The 21472-nt window shown below is 41.8% G+C and overlaps 1 protein-coding gene and 1 non-coding gene across 3 annotated transcripts in view; one reads left to right on the top strand and one right to left on the bottom strand.

Annotated features, from left to right (window-relative positions):
- Nucleotides 1-21472, bottom strand: part of LOC103672779 (RNA-binding protein 47) — a 135570-nt gene that overhangs the window by 106818 nt on the left and 7280 nt on the right. The window lies entirely within an intron of this gene.
- Nucleotides 12489-12561, top strand: TRNAE-CUC. Its single transcript has one exon. It is a non-coding gene; the product is annotated as a tRNA-Glu (tRNA).

The following is a 21472-nucleotide window of genomic DNA, read 5'->3' as shown; positions in this document are numbered from 1 at the left end:
TACAGTAATCCCAGAGAGAATCACTTCCAAAAATACGGTTTACAACTCAAGAGAAGTGCCTGTTCGTAAACCAACTGGTGCTACACTTGTTCTTAATAATATCTCCTCACTTCACCATTTCCCATTCAGATTTTAGATGCAGAATCTTACCCTTTGCTTTAAAAGTCCAGTTTTTCCCTCAAATACTTCATCTCTTTTTTTCCCCTATACATAGGATAAACGTATATCCCTACTGGTCCAAGGGAATAGTTTAGAAAATCTCTTTTTTCTTGGCTCTTCCCTGGACTGAGATTTCAGTTGCAGGGAGTCCGCAAAACCTAGCATCAATGCGGAACACAGGGGACGCACTGTTTCACAACCATTAGCTGTGCACCACCTGGATCACACTTACGTTTAAGGAACTACTTGATAATGCACAGCTGGACTGTGTCCTTCAAGGTCTTTCTGACTATTCATTGGCAACTGTGAGGAAATTTTTACAACTTTGTGAATTAACATTTTCTTACCAAACTTGGTACAAAAAAGAATCATCTCCATCAAATCACTTCACACCCATGAGGCTGGCTATTATTTAAAAAAAAATTAACAGGATATAGCAAGTGTTGGTGAGGATGTGGTGAAATTAGAACGTGCACTGTTCCTGGGAATGTAAATGGTGCAGTTGCTATGGAAAAACAGTATGGCGGTTCCTCAAAAACTTAAACATGGAATTACTATATAACCCGGCAATTGCAGTCCTAGGTATATACCCCAAAAGAATTGAAAGCAGGGACTCAACAGATATTTGTGCACGAATATTCATCGCAGCGTTATTCACAATAGCCAGACGGTTCCTCAAGCCGAGTGTTAGCGCCTGATAAGGAGATGAACAAAACGTGGTATATACACCTGCAGTGGGGTATTATTCAGTCTTAAAAAGGAATGAAATTCTGACACATGCTATGACACAAATGAACCTTGAGGACATTATGCAAAGTGAAATAAGCCAGTCACAAAAAGACAAATACCATACAATTCCATTTTTATGAGGTATCTACACCAGTCAATTTACAGACACAGAAAGCAAAATGGTGGTTGCCAGCCACTGGAGGAAGGAGAATGGGGAGTTCTGGGTTAATGAATTTCAGTCTGGGAAAATGAGAAAGTCCCAGAGATAGACAGTTAAAATGGTAAATTTTACATCATGTCTATTTTACAATAACAAATTTTTAAAAATCATCTTTCATTTCAGATGGCAGCCCAAATGCAGATCCCCAGCTCACACCCAGAGTGACTCTGATGCAGGACTCAGGCCACACACACTCAAGAGAACCCCTGCCCCCTTCATGTCAATACATTTTTTTTAAGGTTTATTTATTTATTTGAGAGAGAGAGAGCATGAGTGTGCGAGCAAGGGGAAGGGCAGGAGCAAAGGGAGAGAAAGAACCTCAAGCAGACTTCCCTGTGAGTGCAGAGCCCAATGCGGGGCTTGATCCCAGGACCCTGAGATCATGATCTGAGCTGAAATCAAGAGTCAGACGCTTAGCTGACTGAGCCACCCAGGTGCCCCACCCTTCATGTCAATACCGAAATGGCATTCTGAGCTTTAGTTTGGTTTACTAACCTCCCTATTCAATTTAACTTCAATGAAAACAATTTGGAACACACTTTATTAAAAAACATTAAATGATCTTTTTATTCTCAATGACCCATCTTCATAAAAGGGAGCCTTAAATAATACCTGACTACAGGAAAGAGACCCATGGAAGGCCACTTCAGATGTGCCCAAAACCCTGATAAATGTATATTCCCACTGATCCAAGGGAATACCTTAGAAAATCATTTTTCTTCCCCACCCCTTCCCCAAGGCCGCCCACTTCAAATACGAAACTTTCCACTCTGGCTTCTTTTCTCAGCCAGAACTGTGACAAAGTAAGGAACACAAGAGATGGCATATTCTGCTATAGTCAGAGATATTTCTCCTGATTTGAGAGTGATAATGGAGAGATGAGGGCCATTGCGCAACGCTTCTCAGATTGGTTCTTTCAGAGATGTTTTGTAAAACAGCATGTTCCAGTGTCTTTCACATTTTTTGTACTGAGATAGCAAATCTGCATGGAGTGACATTGGACTGAGATAGGAAAAGTCAAGGCCTTGTGGGACGGCAGTCTTCTACAGCTGAGGACAGAGCTCAGACGCAAAAGCCATCATTACACGGGTACACATATTACTGGAAGGAGTATATCAACTGTCATTGCTACTAAACTCCTCTCCTTGGCATTCAAAGCCTTGCCTAGCCAGACCTTAATACTCCTCTCCATTCTCATCTCTCCCTTACGTCCCTTCATACATGGGCAAACTGAACTATTTCTTTTCTCTATTTTTCATCTGGTGTCTCTTTCTCAGTGCCTTTCCTCATGCTGTCCAGTGGCCTCAAATGTTCTTGCTCTAAATTCCATTGATCCAAATCCTTGTCTTCCCCTGCCACCTCCTTCAAGAAGCCCTTCAGATTGACCCCAGAGGGAAATCACCTCTCCTGCATTTCCCTTCCAATACCTTTTCTGTACCTCTTTGATGGCCTTTCTGACACTCTAGTTTGATTTTTTTACCCTGTTGTATTTTTCATTTTCTATCATTCATCTTTTATTTCACTAACTCACTTACAAGCACCTTGAGACTGAAGCATCATTACCTTGTATTCTATCTTTATTGACATTTCTCACCACAGATTGCTATCCCCCAATCCTTTGCTAAGAGAACTCCAAGGTCTCTCAGCTAATAGATGGACTGCCTGACTTCAAAGATCAGAAACTCACCACTACACTATCAAGCACTATTCAGCTATTACTGGAAGAGGAAATAATCAGTTGGGACAAATATCTGCATAATTCTGGCTTGGGAAAGGGGAAGATTCATCATTAAAGAAACAAGGAAGAAGTATCATTACTATCGTTTCTCTTTCTCCAAAAGAAACTGAAATATTCTCATCAATTCTTTATATAGTTTATGTTTAAAAGAGCATTTGTTCATCACTCTTTGCTGACTTTTGCCTCTCTGTAGCCAGTGTAGATGTGATCTCTTGATGTGCGTAAGCCAGAATTCTAAGACACAGAAGACAAGGCAAGTGCAAGGGAACGCAATGTGCCAAATGAGAGGCACAGGCAAAGCATACTGCTAAGCTGAGAACTTGCAGGAGGGGGGATGTGACTATCCTTGGAGCAGTTCTTTCTGTCACAGGACAAATGGAATTTGTTGGTTTTGTATGCACGAGGGTGGGAAAAGTGAGAACAAGGGGAAAATCTTAAGGCAGAGGAATAAGATATCATCATTCAGGGATGGGAGATGACAGGGGAAAGGTCAATCATTGCTGGTCTCCTGAGACAAGAGAAAAGGAAAAAAAATTCTAGGTTATTAAAAAAAAAAAAAAAAGCCTTTTGTCCATTTGAGCCTGCTCCTGGCCAAGCCACGTATACCTACATACCAATCTTTCCCCAGCCAGATTCTTTACTCTGTGTGTGTGTGAATATGGTAGACGAGGGGTTAGCAAACACTTTTTTTGCAAAGGGCCCAATAGCAAATATTTTAGGCATGGTAGGCCATAGAGTTTCACTTCCAACTACTCAAATCTGCTACTTTGCACAAAAGCAACCCTGGACGATACATCTTAATGCTGTATGCCAAAAAAACTTTATTTATGGACACTGAAATTTGAATTTCACATAATTTTCAAGTGTCACAAAAGACTGGTCTTCTTTTGCTTTTTTTCCCCAACCACTGAGAATGTAAAAGCCTAAGTATTATTTGCGTGTATATATCATATAGAGCAAAGACAAGAAGTCATGCCAGGAAATGGTAATCCTGAACTTAGGGTAGACGCCACTGCTGTGAAGAGGGGAAGAGGGTTGGGATGAAGGTCACAAGGGGCTTCAGATATTTCTCCCATGTGTCTTCCTTATGTTGGACTGCGGACACAGGGTGTTTGTCATTTTCAGTAGGTCTGAAATACTTCAATAAAACAGAGTAGAGACTCACTGAACATGTGTGCGCAAGTCCGTTTCTGTTTTCGCAGTCATGACTATGTCGGTAAAAAATAAACTAAACAGCATTTGTCCAGGAAAAACCTATTATTTCAGCTTTTGAATCCCCATACAAGATTTTCCTCAGGATCTCAAGCAATAAAGAACAAGGCACCTAGCAACAATGAATTCACATCACTTAGCCAGAGTATCTTGGTTTTACTTCTGCATAAAGCATTTTCTGTTTTCTGTAACGGCACCTTTGGATCAATTTAGCATCCCAGCTGCTAGCAGAACTCTACAAAACAGCCTATTTTTAAGGCAGACAGTTATGCTAGGTCCCCAGCAGTTGCTTTCTGGAAATTCTTTAGTGTATTATTGCATAGCAGAGTAGTGTGACAAGGATCAAAAGATTAGAAATAATTTCAATTAATTCCTTCTGCTAATATAGGTAGAGGAATAACCATTTAATTTTGCCTCAATTTCCAATGGAAAACAAAGTATACATATCATTGACCAAAATTACAGAATTTTAAAATGCTGTTTTAAAGAGTCAAAACATCACAAATGCTCTGCGGGAATGAAAAACAGAAAATGATGTAATGGGATAAGAGTATAAATTAAGCTATTTATAAAAATCTTTTGATTTAGGGTTTCTACATTCTTTTTCTACCCTATCTCCAACATCCTTCTGTCCTCTACTCCCATGTGTTTAAGCTGTAAACGAATTCTATCACAAAGTCCTTTGTCTGATGGCCTGAAGAGGATCTGTCTCTATTGAACTGTAATACTAATGGGCTCACCATCTTGAAGTCCAGCAAACAATCAGAACTGATAAAGACTGTGCTCAATAACTAAAATAATTATTAGAAAAAGAAGCCCCTGGGGCTCCTGGGTGACTCAGTCGATTGAGCAGTTGCCTTCGGCTCAGGTCATGATCACAGGGTCCTGGGATCGAGCCCTGCGTCAGGCTCCCTGTGGAGTCTGCTTCTCCCTCTCCCTCTGTTCCTCCCCCTCTGCTTATCCCAACCCCCCCCTCTTTCTCTCAAATAAATAAATGTCTTGAAAAAAGAAAAAGAGTACAAAGTGGCAGATTTGAGTAGTTGGAAGTGAAACTCTATGGCCTACCATGCCTAAAGTTCAAATGCCCCAAAATAGAGAAAATAGTAACTTCAGGAGGGAAACTTTCAAACCCAAATAGGTAGTACCACCTCCAACCCAGGAAAATGGGGATTAAGCTCGGCTGATCCTTAGTATGGCAGATTAAGAATGGCTGTGAAACTCTGACACACTCCTCCCACTGAGAGGTGGAGTTTTTGTCCCTCCACTTGAACTTGGGTGGGCTCTGTGCCTGCTCTAACCTGAAAGTGACAATTGTTCCAGCTTCCAAGCTCGGGCCTGAAGAGACTGGCAGCTTTGATATCCTCTCTTGAACACTCACCCTGGCTGACATGTAAGAAGTTCAACTACCTTGTAGGAGAGACATGATGGAGAGGCTTGAGACCATCCCTGCCAAGATGCCAGGCATGAGTGAAGCCACCTTGGATTCTAGGGCCACACTAGACGCAAGCTGAATACTACCAACAGATTCCTATTGACATGCATATATCCGAAGACTCTTCCAGCTGAGCCCTGTTCAAATCATGCCCAGTCATGAGAGATGCTAGGTACTCATTGGTGGTTTTTTGACTTACTAAGATAAGATATGGGGTAGTTTGTTGTCCCCCAAGAGATCATCAGAGCTCTTCTGGAACTAATGTAACCCCTCACCTTTAATTTCTGGACATATGGCTTTCACTGGAAAGGAGGGATCTTAAGTGGTATTACTCTCAAGAGTAAAACTAAATCCCATAGATGAAAGTTAAGAGAAAGAAGATTCCACCTAAATATAAGAAAGAACTTCCCAGTAGGGTTTTCCATTCCCAGCCTGGAGTGTCTCATGGAAACGATGATGCAATGATCATTGTAGGAATTCAAGGCCAAGATGGAAGCGGTGAAGTAACACAACAACAAAACCCTCCAAGTTTGGAATCAAGAAGACTGTGTCAAGATCTGTTTTGCTGTAATTACCTGTGTGTTTTACGGCAAGTTGCTTAACCTCTCTCAGTCAGTTTGCTCACCTGTCAAACAGAGATATTAATAACAGCAACCTCAGACAACTGTAATGAGTGCCTGGCCCATGGGAAGCTCTGGATGCATGTATTTATCAGATCATGATCATCACTAATGCTTCAGAAGTATTTCTGCATTGGATGGAATGTTGAACCAGAAAGCCCCTGTGGTCTTGTCCAACTGAAAACATGCTAGATGATTCCATGACCACTCATGGAAAGTTTGTGTTTGCTGAAAGCTAAATGAAAGCAGCCAAAAACATTTTCAATTACAACTCAATCAAGTCAATGGCATTCTCTTTTTGTTAACCTGAGATCATTTAATTTGTACTTAAGACCCCTAATTATTTAAGCAGAAAAGCAGCAAAAGAACAATGGATTTAACTCACATGTCAAAAAAGCTTTGCTTGCTTGTTTGTTGGCTTGACATCATTAATTCCAAGGCTTCCATTGTGGATTTATCATGTAGACCGTTCACCACCCTTCCCTCCATTAGTGCCAGCCCCCTTCTGCTCCCCTCTGTTCCTGGAGTCTCTAAGTCCAAGTACAACCTCCAACCCCAGGTGGCCCAGAGTCACGGACAAGACAGAGGTAATAGCTTCAGTTCAGTCACTTACCAAATGTGTAAGTGAGGACATTAAGAAATCTCTCTGGGTCTCAGTTTCCCCATCTGGAGAATGCGGGTAATAATGAAATCTCATAAGATGTTCTAAAGATGAAACGGATCTTTATAATGACTCTAAATGATTCAAATATTGCAAAACAAAATGCAATTGTCAATTGCATAGCCAAACAGGGCAATAATAAATCCCAAGACAACTGAGCCGAATGGAAACTGAAAGAAGCAGCTTCGGATCTTAGATTCATCACTAGCTTCTCTGCTTATTTTTCGTAACTGCTGTTTATTTCTTTCTGGAAGAAGGCTCTTTAATTTAAATTTTTTTTTTGCAAGTTACTTTTATTTTCTTTCCATTTCTTAAAATACAGACTTTTCATTGAAGTACAACATATATAAAGGAAATGTACAGGTTAAGAGAGTACTTAACTGAATTTTCACCAACTGAACACATTTGTGTCACCAACACACCAGAAGTCCCCCTCATGTCCCCTCCTAGTTACCATCCACACAAGGCGGACCTGCTACCCTGATTTCCAACACCAAAGATTTGTTTGTTTATTTTTGAGATTTATGCAAAAGGGGATCTTATATTTTGGAGTCTGGCTTCTTTCGCCATCGTGTTTGTGAGTCTTAGCATATTTTTGTATGCAATAATAGGTGTTTGTTCTCTTTATATATAGTATCCCATTGAATGAAGAGACCATGGTTTTTTAAGTCATTCTACTATTGATGGGTATCTGGTCTGCGTCCTGTTTGGAAATATTTTTAATGATGCAAAGGACATTGTTAAACTTATCTTTTGGTGAACATACGTACAGTTTTCTATTGGGAATATACCTGGTCCATGAAGTACGTATATTTTCAGATTTCGTGGATCCCCTTTTGGGCACCAGGCATTTTAATCTGTGCTTATTTTCTATTTCTCTCCCTGTTCCCTGGATCTCACTCCTTCATTTGACTTCCACACACAACCAACCCCACTTGGCTTTGTTAAAAAGAGCACTAATCCTGTTGGTTGTTTTGAAACATTCTATGATTTAGGAATGCTGTAGTTCATAATACTATCACATTCAAGGTCTCTACTCATTGGCCCTAACCAATCATTTAAACATACAACAAATAATGTTCCCAGCCTTGAGGCACCATACAATCTTAGGGAACACTAAACAAGTGATAGCAATGTAAGACAAGACATCTCAGAGCCAACTTCTGGAGGAATCCAGATGATCGGAAATGATTTAGAGAGGAAAAGTTATTTGAGCTAGTCGTAAGAAAGGAACAAGGAAGAAGACAGGGGAAAGAGCAAGAAGGACAGTCAAAGGAACGACATATTTTTTTTTAAAGATTTATTTACTTATTTGAGAGAGAGAGAGGCGTGTGTGTGCAAGCAGGGGTGGGGGAGTGGAAGAAGAGGGAGAGGAAAAGAATATCAAACAGACTCCCCACTGACCATGGAGGACAACGCGGGGCTCCATCTCAAGACCCTGAGATCATCACCAGAGCCAAAATCAAGAGTCGGTTCCTTAACCAACTGCGCCGGCCAGATGCCCCAGAAACAACATATTGTAATGAAAAAGCATGATGAGTCCAGGCAGGAGGAAAGCATGTTTGATGTGACAGCCACATGGGGTACCAATGCTAGATATGGAGCTGGAGTATAGACTGAAATGGAGTTTTGAAGGCCCAGCAGGGTGTTTGAACCTTATCCTGCAAGCCTTAATATCTCAATAAACATGACCCATGTACTGGTGTGCAAGTTGCTTTGGTGCTAATGAGTACAAGCATTTCATTTTAATGGTTTGGTTCACTGAACCGCAAATTAGAAAAGTACTGGGTTTTCTTTTAAGGTAGTGAGATAAAGTTCCACTTTAAATAAATGTATTCAGGGGCACCTGGGTGGCTCAGTCGGTTAAGCGTCCGCCTTTAGCTCAGGTCATGATCCCGGGGTCCTGGGATCGAGCCCTGCATCAAGTCCGGCTCCCTGCTCAGCGAGGAGTCTGCCGGTCCCTCTCCCTCTGTCCCTTCCCCCACCACACCCCCCCAGCTTGTGCTCTCTGTCTTGAGCACTCTCTCTCTCAAATAAATAAAATCTTTTTTAAAAAATAGTAAATAAATAAATGTATTTAAGCAAAACAAAAGTGAGCTGACTTAAAGAAAAATATGAATTAATTAAATGATGATATAGGTGAAATATGGGTATGGGAAAAGTTGGAAAGGTAGTAGGAAATGGTTGGTACTAGGAAACTAATATGGAGAAAGATGGGGAAGGAGGGCCACCCGGGTGGCTCAACAGATTAAGTGTCTGACTCTTGGTTTTGACTCAGGTCATGATCTCAGCGTCATGAGACTGAGCCCCACACGGGAGCTCCTCGCTCAGCGGAGTCTGCTTGTCTCTCTCCCTCCCTCTCCGCTGTCCCTACCAGCCCCCCCCAAATAAATAAATAAATAAATAAAATCTTTAAAAAGGAAAAAGAAAGAAAGATGAAGAACAGGGAGCAGTTTTTAAATTGGAGAATGACACGTCAGATGAGTCTTTCACAAGGACAGCTGCTGAGTGGAGGACACCCAGTCTCTGGCCTCATCTAGCACTCTCTCCTGCACCCCTGTGCCCTTTAACCCCACCAAGACAGTTCCACAGACTGGGGCTGCCTGGCCGCACGGCCCCGCCTTTGTGGCCCAGCCGGGTGGTGGTTGAGCAATGAACTCCAGAGCCAGACTGCCTGGATTCGGCTCTCCATTGACTAGCTCTCAACCCGCGTAAATTGTGCATCTTTGCCCCTCATATGCCACCTCACTGGGCCGTAACAAGAACTCAGAAAGTTAGTATTTGTAAAGGTGCCTAGCATTCAACAAGTCATGTACCACATGCGTATGCGTTCATTAAAATGATGGGTTTTAACCACCCGAAAATCCAACCTCCCTTCTATGCCTCAAAAGAAACCCTTCTATGTATTCAAAATTCAGCTGAAACCAAATGCCCACCAACTGATGAACGTATCAATAAAATGTGGTATATCCATACAACGAAATATTTTCAGCCATAAACAGGAATGCAGAGTAGATGCCTGCTGCAAACATGGATGAACCTTGACAATATATATGCTAAGTGAAACAAGCCAGATCCAAACGCCACATATTGTAGGAGTCTGTTTATAAGAAATGTCCAGAATAAGCAAATCCATAGAGACAGAAAGTGGGTTAGTGGTTGCCAGGGGGTCCAGGAGAGGGAAATGGCGAGTGACTGCTTAACAGACATGGGGTTTCTTTTTGGGGTAATGAAAATGTTCTGGAATTAGATGTGGTAATGGTTGCACAACTTTGTGAATATACCAAAAACCACTGAATTTTACACTTCAAAATGGAGACATTCATGGTTATGTGAATTATCTCCAAACAACAACAATCCAGCTAAAAGACCGCCTCTCCTCTCTGACTGCCCTTTCCTCCGGGTCCCCCGCGCGGATCACGTGCCTTGTTATAGGCCTGTAAGCTGGGACAGGTCAGTTATTCCCACCGGAGTATGAGCAGCTTGAGGGAAGGAAGAGTGTGCTGTTCATCCACAGCGCCCAAGAACTTAGCAGAATGACCAGTCCCTCGTTGCTGCTCCGGTAAATGCTGGTCAATATAACAAGCAGGACGTCACACTTGAGGGAAGAGCAGGTTTGGGGAATAACTTATTTCCTCAAGCGTGCAGGCTCTAAAGTTCCAACCCAGTAGCAAAAAGATCGCATGCCCTGCACAGGGGCCAACCCTGGGGAGTATTAAGATTATGTACAAAACAGTATAAAAAGCTCTTTCTTTCGCCATTGAGATTGAAACAAGCTTAGACTTGGATTTCTTTTTCTCTCCTGTCAACCAGGCTTGTTTGTGCCGGGCAAACATGCAAATCCTGAATCTGGAGACTGTTGGAGCGGTTACGATCTCTGCTCTGATAATCACTGACCCGCCAAAGCCACTGTTAGCAAGACGGGTCCAATCCAAGACCCTGGCTCAGAAGCCGCACTCCAGGCGCACACGTGGTATGAGGTAAATATACGCGGCAGGAATCCCACAAAAACAGCACCTTTGCGCGAAGGCGAGCGTCGTATGGGTACATCCCTCAGAGTCAGTCTGCTAATCCTGCTGTCATCACTGATTTGGAAAAACAAGATGACACGAAACATGTGAGCTACCTGCAATGTTTGGATACACTTCCACCCTTTTTAGATCCACTTTGCCTGGGGAGGCAGGTGTGAAGCAACGAGAACGTCAATTTACACCTGGGTGCAACTGTGGGTCCCCTGTGAACTCAATAGTTTCCTCAAGGAGCCTCGATGCCACCTCTGTAAAACGGGACTCTCAGTATCACAGGGATGGCGTGAGGACTGAGTGAGTTAAAGCGAGGGACCGTCGCATACGGCACTGCGGGCTGGCGTAGGACAGCTATGTGGAAAAAGGCAACCACATCACAAAACAACTTAAAGAAAAAGCACACAAAATTTAAGAAGTAAAAACTCAGGTGATTTTTCTTCCTTTCTTCCTTTTTTAGTTTCCTCCCCCTCCCCCCTTCTATAAAGTAAAGTACACGCTTTGCCCATGACACAAAGTCCTTGTGATCTGGTTTCTTCCCACTCCGCCTCATCTCTCTCTGGGCTCAGGGATTCCCCCCAAATGGCAACTACCTACCTGTTTCCATATCTCTGAGTCTCTATCAAGACTCATTCAAGAATCTCCTCTAATTCTGGAGCCAAATTGCCAGGTTTCAAATTCGGTTCTGTCCTAAGCTATGTAAACTGAGGCAAGTCACGTGACCTCTGTGTTCTTCAGTGTTCTGGTCTGTGAAATGGGGATAATAATTGTATATACCTCATAGTGTTTTTATGCGTATTAAAAATGAGTTAATCTCTGTAAAGTGCTTGGAAGAGGACCAGGCACTTAAGACATGCTACGTAAATGTTAAATATATTACAGGTCTTATTTTTACGAGGAGTTCCCTAAATATCTCCCTCTTTCCCTGCTATGCCTCTTCAGGTGAAACTGATGCTACTGACTCCAGTAGTATCTAGAATACTTCATTTTTAATGTGTCCGTCTGTCTGTACCAGACCATAAGCATCTTGAAAACAGACCTTTTCTTATTTCTAGAAGATAAATGTAGGCACAAAACAGTTTCCAGTGAATCACTGAATAAATAAGTACCTCTCTATTCTAAAAAGAACAAAAGAACTTTTTTTGTTGCTTTATATGTCTCACCTTGTCTGTGAGCTCCTTAAGAACCCAGAGTATTTCTTACCCATTTCGTATCTCCAGTGCCTGGTATAAAACCTACATGCACTCAGTCAATAAATGGCTGGAGCTATTACTACCAAGAAGGCCAACAAAACATATTGAATTTTCAAGAGTAGTTTTGCAAGCAAACTTTAAAGCATTATTCAAGACTTGGGAAAAGCCACAGAACATCTTAAATTGTCCAGCATAAAGATATCATGAATTTTATATATACATATGTATATAATATACATACACATACATGTATATATGTGTGTATAATGTGTATATATGCACATAATATGCACATGTGTGTATATATGTATACTCGTGTATATTACATATGTGTATATATGTATACATATAATATGTATATACAGTATACGTATATATGACTATATAAAATATCATGAGGAGCAACTAAAATAATCAAGCATTGGGTGTTAGTTTTCCATGTAAGACACATGCCTCTTCAAAACAGAAAACGAAGACTGAGATAAAATAGAACTCAAGGGGCGCCTGGCTGGCTCAGTCAGTAGAGCTTGTGACTCTCAATCTCAGGGTCATGAGTTCAAGCCCCACACTGGGCATGGGGCATACTTAACAAAAAAAAAAAGTCAAACGTCAAAAGCATGAAGGGAAAAGAGGGCCAGGGCGCAGTTAAATTAGCTACATCTAGAAGCCTGAAAATTGCCCTTAGAGGGTAGTAAATTGTAGAACCAGCTGTTCCTAAAGATAGAAGACAGGGAAATGGAGAGAAGTTCCCCAGAATTTGAATGAATTCACTCATCATGGGCTGATAAAGTGTGGGTGTGAAGAGATAATGGTATCTGGGGTCTTATGTCTGACATTCAAAGAGCTGTAACTAGAAATTCCAGGAATTACCCTAAATGACCTGACTTGGCATAACACCAAGGGTGTTCCACGATTGTAATTAATTTCTTATGGTATCTAGGTGAACGAAGCTTCCCTCATTTATCTTTCTTCCCCAAATCTACAGGGCATCATCTATCGCCAAACATGTGTCTTCACAGGAAAATGTCAGCCTAGCACACAGAGTTCATTTCTAGTCATCTTTTAATGTTTGTTGTCTTTCCAAAGCCATTGACAGTGTGCCTATATACCAGCACGTATTTAGTTAATAGATACCTTCACTCTTCATGGATTTTAAAGCATCGTATAAGGATTTTCCATTTTAAATGAATTTAAGATCCAGACTTGATAAAACATAGGGCACTTTCATTCTACTTAACCTAGAACTTTCAGCTGAAGGCATCTTTAGGTCTGAAAAGATTCTAACAAACTTTCTCAAAGCCCGGCTTTGTTAGAAATGTACAAATGCCAAGACACCTCTTAAAAAAAAAAAAAAAAAGCCTAACAAAAGTATGTATTTCAGTGACATTAGGAGGACCCAAGGAAAAATTCTCAGAACCTGGAAAGGGAGTGCAGTGACTAATATTAAGCACTGAATCCATGGCAAAGAGAAAAATAAACTGCTAATTGGGGATTTTTCCAAACTGCTAATTGGGGTGCTGGCAAACACTTGCATCCTAAGAACAGAGTTCAGTTCAACTTTGCCCTAACCTTCTCCCCCAAATCCCTTCTCTGACCCTGAATCTTCAGAAAGGAGATGGGTGTTAAAAACTAAAGGAAGAAACAGGGGATGCCTGGGTGGCTCAGTTGGTTAAGCAGCCAACTCTTGATTTCTGCTCAGATCATCTCAGGGTTGTGAGATAGAGCTGGGCATGGAGCCTGCTTCATATTCTCTCCGTCTTCCTCTGCCCCTCCCTACCACCCCATTTGCAGGTGCTCTCTCTCTCACAGAAAGAAAGAAAGAAAGAAAGAAAGAAAGAAAGAAAGAAAGAAAGAAAGAAAGAAAGAAAGAAAGAAAGAAGGAAAGGAAGAAAGAGGAAGGAATGAAGGAAGGAAGGAAAACTAGAGGAAAAAACACTATCTGTTCAAGTTGCATGGGACTGTAGTGGTTGTGGCAAGCAAAGACTTGTCCAAAATAGCATTTTCCAACCTTGGCACTATTGACATTTGGGGACCAGTAATTGTTATGAGGGGCTGTCCTGTGCAAGTTGTTCAGCAGCATCCCTGGCCTCTGCTCATAAATGCCAGTAGCACCCCACCTTTCCCCGATGGTGGCAACCAATAATGTCTCCAGACATTGGCAGAAGTCCCCTGGAGGACAGTCTTTCCCAGCAGAGAAGCACTGGTCTCGAACCACCCTATATGCCAGCAATAATCTCTATCCCAAATGGGATTTAGGAATCAAGAATCAAGTCTGTAAGAACTTTGCGAGATGTGGACAAGCCATCTAACCTAGCAATTTTCCTCCTGGGATTCAAGGCCAGACTGCCTGCCCTTCTAATTCAACTCTCTTCCCCCCATTTACCCCTACCACCTTGATCTTCCCTTTAGACACCTTTTACAGATATGAACCATGCTAGTAAAAGGACTTAGAGAAATTTGGCATCATGCAAAGCATGACTAGCCCCAATCTCCCCTCCCTTCTATCCAATTTTAAAGGCAAGGAAATTGAAAGCCAGTAAGGTGAAGTGCCATGTCCAAGGTCACTTATCTGCTAAGCCAGGGGCAGATCTTGGTAAGAAGCCTGGGTCCTGGTGCACTGGTTTTCCCAAACCTGACCTCATGTAGGCAGCTTTGCAACAGTCTGAATCCTGACCACTCTTTACTCTGGGCAAGTTGCCTGACCCTGCAGTGCCTCATTTCCACATTTGTCAAATGAGGGTAACAATAGGACCTACTTCTTAGTGGTAGTTCTGTTGATTGAATAAAGTCATGCCTACCATACAGTAAGTGCTCATTCAATGTCAGTCTTCATTATTAGCTGCTATTACTTTGTTTTTAACTTTCAACTTCAAATATTTAGTAACAGATAGCTGTTCAGCAATTACCCAGCACAAGCCTCACCTCCTTTCTCTATGTGACTACTGAGAGTACACATTATAGAAGTTCCTCACCAAAGTCTTTCTTATTAAAAACAGAATTTAAATGATACTACATATCCTTTTGGAAAGTGACCCATCTTGTGCATAAACCCAAACCACACCACTTGGCCCAATTAAGCAATAATAAATTTGATCATGCCTCGTGGGCTCCACGGGTGTTGACAAACCAGAATGCAAGACTGCAGCCATTGATGGTTTCTATAGCCATGATTACCAAACATTATCCATTTTAACTCTTCTCCCACCTCCACCCACCCACCCCTAATTACTGATGACTTTTTGAAACATTACTTTTTTGGACTTAAGTTTTTAAGTGCTTTTTAATAGCATTTTATTTCTACAGATTTAAAAATATATGCTGGGGGGTTTTTTTGTTTGTTTTTTTGGTTTTTTTTTTTTTTTTTTTTTTTTGGAAAAACCACTGGTGGGGGAGAAGGGCTTGCAGTGGTGGTACTAAAACAGATAAAGCTTCCATTCCTCTAAGTTCCAAAAGCCGTATGCCTTATTTGCAAACAAACCCCCAGTACTTGCTCTACAAGTCCAAAATATGGGTTTCCTAGAGATACAAATCAGCTTTCCACAATGTAGTTTAAAGTATGTCTACACTGGCTTCCAGTTTCCACTTACATAATATGCAGAAGTGCAGAGGACCCTTTGTAACATTAGGCAAGGAAGAGACAAATATATGTGCATGTTCTAAATGGATCCAATTTTTTTTAATGGCTCCATTTTTAAGGGTCAACATTTACAGCATGAATTTGCATGCCCCTAAGTGGTTGTAACTCACAAGGAAATCCAGTTTCATCCTGTAATATTTTTATCTTTTATAATATGGGATGAATCTTTGTTTATGCATGATTTACACTTGGTTTTCAATATTAAATGTTATTAATAAGGATTGGTATGTAATGTGAATTAAATATGTTTTCTATATTAAACATATATTTAATTATCTTGGCATATATATTTACCATACATTAACATATGTTAACTATATAATGCAAATGTCAAACATTCCATATTGAAATATTAAATATAAATAGGATTAATTTGAATTAGAAGAGATCTTCGATGGTTGAAACTATACTTAAGATTTTTTCATGGTTTGTTTGTTTTTTTAAAGATTTTAAAGTAATCTCTACACCCAACATGGGGCTCAAACTCACAACCCTGAGATCGAGAGTCGCCTGCTCTACCCATTGAGCCAGCCAGAAGCCCCAAGATTAATGTTAACCCACCAGCCCCACCATCAGTTTTCCATTCACAGCAGATACTCAGTGTTAGAATATTATTTTGTCATTTGGGATATATAAATAAAGGTCACGCACCTAACCTGTATTTGTAAATGTGGCCCTAGTGAGAAAGAGAAATACTAAAATACAAAAGAGCTGCCTAGAAGAGGTGCCTCCCTTTTTGTTGATGGCGCTGGATACAAAGGGAAACTGAACATCTCCCTGGCAAGTTTAACAGGCATCCCAGTAAACACGCCAAACCAGAGCGCTTGATTCCCTCTGCCCCCTCAAACCTGCTCTCCTTCAGTCTCCCCCCTGCAGCTGGTAACTCAAGCCCGAATCCTCGATGGATTGGATGGCCAGGCCATCACCAAATCTTGCTATTTTCACCAGTTGCTGAAACTCCTGCCATTGCTGAACAGACACTGTAAAAAAGGCAGGAGGAGGCACAGAAGAATCGGACGCAGTCAACTGGCTTCTCTCCACCTCCACTGTTAGCCTTTCTTGCCCGACTGCTGGGACAACCTCCCTCCAATCCCCCCTTCACCCAGCAGTCACTTATCTTTTAACTAGCAAACCCCCTTTCATGGCTTTCTATTGGGCTCAAGAGGAAGAAAATGCAAACTCTTTCCCATGGTCTTGAAAAGCCTACATACTCAGCAACCCCTATCTTATGCCCCTTGGCATCTTATGCCCTATCTTATGCCCCTCGGCCCTTCACCCCGGCACCACAGCAACATCGGCCTTCTTTAAGACCCCCAACATGTCGAGCTTTTTCCAGCCTTAGGACTGTCATAAATCCATCCAAGGATCCTCCTATCCATCAGATAACTTCAGCATCCATGCTCCCAGAGGAGCCTTCTTGGACTACCCAGCTAGGGGAGTCCCACCTACTACCATCTAATTCCCAGTAGTTCCCTCTGTCCTGAATCCCATCTCCACGCCTGAAGAAAGCCCATGAGGCAGAGAACTTTTATTCTCCCCTGCATACCTGGTACCCAGTGACCAGCACACAGCAGCTACTCACTAAGTAACAGCTGAGTCTGTGCCCACATAAGAAAAATAGGTCTTTCAATGTCTGGTTTAAGCCAGTTCAGTTCATATTCATCTTTTTTTTTCAAGTGTACCTATTTCCCAGGTCTGTATTTTGATAAATTTTTCTAACTCATAAGTAACAACGCCAGGGCTGTCTACATAGTATACTGTTAAAGATAAGTCTAATTTAACATTTATGTGCTGTTCATTTTTAATGTCCCATTCTGTACATATAGTTAGTAATAAAATGATTTACAGGAAGGACTATCATTATTAGCTGTTTATTAGGTATACTTCATTTTTTTAAATTCTTCAGCCAATTTTCCAGTGACTATCAATTGTGATGATAGCTTCCAAATCAACTTGGAAGTGAAAAAAATCCAAATAATTCTCACTTGGCCACAAGCCATGATCGACGAAAGTCAAAAGTAACTAAATCCAGGATCTTCATGTACCTTAAGCAGAATTTATATATTTTGCCTTTTTTTTTTTTAGTTGCTGCAAAGAACCTTGCTGGATGGAGTATATACCCACCTTCAAGCCCAGTTCTACCGCTTTCAAGCCTAGGAGCCACAGGATTCTACCAGCCATTGGAGAAGCTCTTTCCAGGGCTATGTTATAACCCTAAGAAAAGGCAGGTGGACACACAGAGAGCTGTGCCACCAAGGACCAAGAAGTCCAGTTTTGCCAAACCAAGTCAACCGTGGAAAGGGAGACAACAGGGCCAGAGCTCAAGTATAACAGATCAGAGAGGTGTTACGCCACTCAGTAAAAGGCAAGACCGAGGTTTTGTGCAAAAGTGATGGGGAAATATTAAAGACACAGACAATGACACCACCACTCGCTCCATGCCATGTCAAGGCAAAATACCTAAGTGAGCTCTGCAATCAAGAAAAATCTAGATGGAGTCCTGTAATAGCAATAAGCATTTGGCAAAATCTCAAAGGTCAAAAGGGATTATTTAAAAAACAAAAAACAAAACTTGACAGTTACTTCCAGAACAATCATTAATTATAATTAAATGACAATAGAAAAAGTAATAAAGTGTATAGTACCATGAGTTAGACAAGTGTATCTGTAGGGCATGCAATTCACAAGACTGGTTCAAAACAGGGCTGTAAGAATTAGATGGAAATCACAAAAAGATTGCCAAAGACAAGGCTTTGATTTGGAAACAGCAGAGTGCTGAAATGATTGCGCCATCCCCACACTCAGCCCTGCCTTGCTCCTTACTTAGTCATCAGCCTCCATCTAGGGCTCCTGGTGGCACAGAAAACAAGGAAACTAGAGAAAATATGGCAGCTTCCTACAGGAGGTCGGGGAGAAAATCATGCTTATTCTGAAAGATGTGTTTGTGGTTGTATTTTGAGTAGAACACTCAAATCATACTACAATTCCAGTCATACCTGTGCTGTGCAAAAGCCTCTGGGTTTTATTCATTCATTCGACAAATATTTACTGAGTACCTACTTTGTGGCAGATTCCACCCTAAGGTTCTCGGGATACATCAACAAATGAAAGAGACAATGAACTGTATCATTATATAGCATGCTAAGAAGTACCAAATAGAAAAATAGAGCAGGGTAGGGAGATAGAGAGAGCCAACAGGAAGGAGGAAGTACTATTTTAGATAAAGGAAGGAGGAACAAAGACTTGAAAGAGGTGAAAAAGTGAGCCAGGCAGATATTTGGGGAAAATGGTTCAGAGACAGGGAACAGCCAGTGCAAAGGCCCTGAGGCATGAAACAGTGGCTAAAGCAGAGTGAGTAAGGGAATGAGTGATAGGAGGTGAAGTTAAAGAGGTAATGGGACTAGAAACAGAGTGCCTCACTGGCTTTGAGTGAGATGGAGGGGGCATCTCAGCAGGGGATTGACATGATCTGACTTCTGTTTTAAAATAATCTTTCTAGGGTGCCTGGGTGGCTCAATCGGCTAAGTGTCTGCCTTCCGCTCAGGTCATGATCCCAGGACAGGATCGAGTCCCTGCATCGGCTCCCTGCTCAGCGGGGAGTCTGCTTCTGCCTCTACCCCTCCCTCCTGCTCGTGATCTCTCTCTCTTGGTGTCTCAAATAAATAAAATCTTAATAATGAAATAAAATAAAACAATCCTTCTAGGGGTGCCTGGTGGCTCAGTCAAACACTGACTCTTGAATTTGGTCATGATTTCAGGGTCCAGTGAGATGCAGCCCTGTGGTGGAATCTGCACTCAGCACAGTGAGTGCAGAGAGATTCTCTCTCTCCCTTTCCCTCCGCCCCTCCCCCTGCACTCACACGCCCACTTGCACTCTCTCAAATAAATAACATCTTGAAAAAATAATAATTCCTCTAGATACCATGTCAAGAACAGTTTAGGGGTGAGGGCAAAGGTGGAAGCAAGGAGAACAGAAAAGCAGATTCTGCAGTTCTAATGACTAGTTAGCTCAGGGACTAGCTCTAGTCAGTAGAGAAAGGGCAAGACCCACAACAAATTAGTAGGCCCTGTGAGAACCTGGGTGTTACGACTAATTTCAGGGTCTGTGTGCCTCCTACAGAAACTACTGGAGAGTGATTCCTCCTGGGTTCCTCTGGGAAGGGTGCTGTGCTGGGAGGATATTCCAAGATCCCTGCCTTCCCAGGCTTGGTCTCAGCGCTGGGAGGGCCGTCTCTATGGAGAAACGACAGACAGCAGAGAAACTGCAAAGACACAGCACAAATCCGAGCTGGTAGGTTCTGTTTACTCACTGGCAAATCTACACATAACCTGAGGTGGATCCTGGAACCCACAATGAAGGGCAAAGAGCAGAGGAGGTGCCTGAGCCAAACTATTGTTTGCACTAAGTGGGTAGAATCCCTTTGCTCTGCAAATAGGATTTCACTAGAAGCGATTCTCTCAACACTTCTTGATCATCTGACCGCCTTCCTCACCACTTTCCTTGGCCAAGGGTACAGCGCCAGCCCACGGACAGAACCACACCACTGTGGCTCACAGATCTGTGTGTTCACCTGACATTATTTCCTCTCTTGGATCTCTCTGTTCATCTCCCCTAATTTGGAGAAAATGCTCTTTTTCCTAACAAATTATCTAATAAATTCCTCCTAATTTTGAGAAAATGCATTTCTTCAGCTTCTCATAGTTACCTAGTAACAGGTCTGAGCTTTTTAAAGGATATTAAAGAGCAGAAAAAAGAGGTATGAAATTTTAAACAATGCAATGGGCACACCATAAAAATTTACCCCCTCTCTACCCCTGGCCTCCCCCACCCTGCCATGCCTTCAGAGGCTGGACTGTGGATAGGACTTCTGTTCTGGCTCAGCCCTGCCTGAGTTCACTACAGCTCCATCATATTTCCTTTATTTAATAATTTGGGGTAAAATGCTTGTTGGGGGGGGGGGAGAAGTCATGCAAATAAATATGTACAATCAGGGTGCCTGGCTGGTTCAGTCCATAGAGCATATAACTCTTGATCTCAGAGTCCTGAGTTCAAGCCCCACATTGAGGGTAGAGCTTACTTAAAGAAGAAAAAAACAGTACAATACATACCCATGGAATGCAAAAATGCCATTATTTTAGATGGCAATGTATCTGGGCTAAGAAATTTTTTTTTTAAGATTGTATTTATTTATTTATTTATTTGTCAGAGAGAGAGAGAAAGCACAACCAGGGGGAGGAGGAGGCAGAGGGAGCGGGAGAAGCAGGCTCCCCACCAAGCAGGGAGCCCAATGCGGGGCTCAATCCCAGGACCCTGGGATCACAACCTGAGCCGAAGGCAGATGCTTAACCGACTGAGCACCCAGGTGTCCCCAGGCTAAGAATTCTTATTTATTAGGCACTCAACTATATACCAGAGACACTGAGGAATACAAATATTATTCAGACACAAATCCTATCTCCAAGGAACTTAATTTGTGTTTGGTAGGGAAAACAGTGAATGTACAAAAGTAAGAAGTGATATAAAATGCCATGGGAAATACACAGATAAGGCCTGTGGCAGGTCTAAGAAAGGCCCATATTATTTATTATGTTATAACTAATACTAACCAACAAAAGTTGTAATAGCACCTATTGAAGTTTGATGTAGTTAGGGTCTTTTACACAGAATATTTCTACTTTGCATTAGCCCTTTCCGAGAAATTTTTTTTTTAGAGATCTTATTTTTTTTAAGTAACCCGTACACCCAATGTGGGGCTTGAACCTACAACCTCAAGGTCAAAAGTCACATGCTCTACCGACTGAGCCAGCCAGGCGACCCACCATTTCTGAGCATCTCTACTCAGTTTTCA

This window comes from Ursus maritimus, unplaced genomic scaffold, assembly GCF_017311325.1.
Source record: "Ursus maritimus isolate PB19 unplaced genomic scaffold, ASM1731132v1 scaffold_8, whole genome shotgun sequence".
NCBI lineage: Eukaryota > Metazoa > Chordata > Mammalia > Carnivora > Ursidae > Ursus > Ursus maritimus.
The sequence above is the reverse complement of the archived record's forward strand: the minus strand, read 5'-3'. Positions and strand labels throughout refer to the sequence as shown.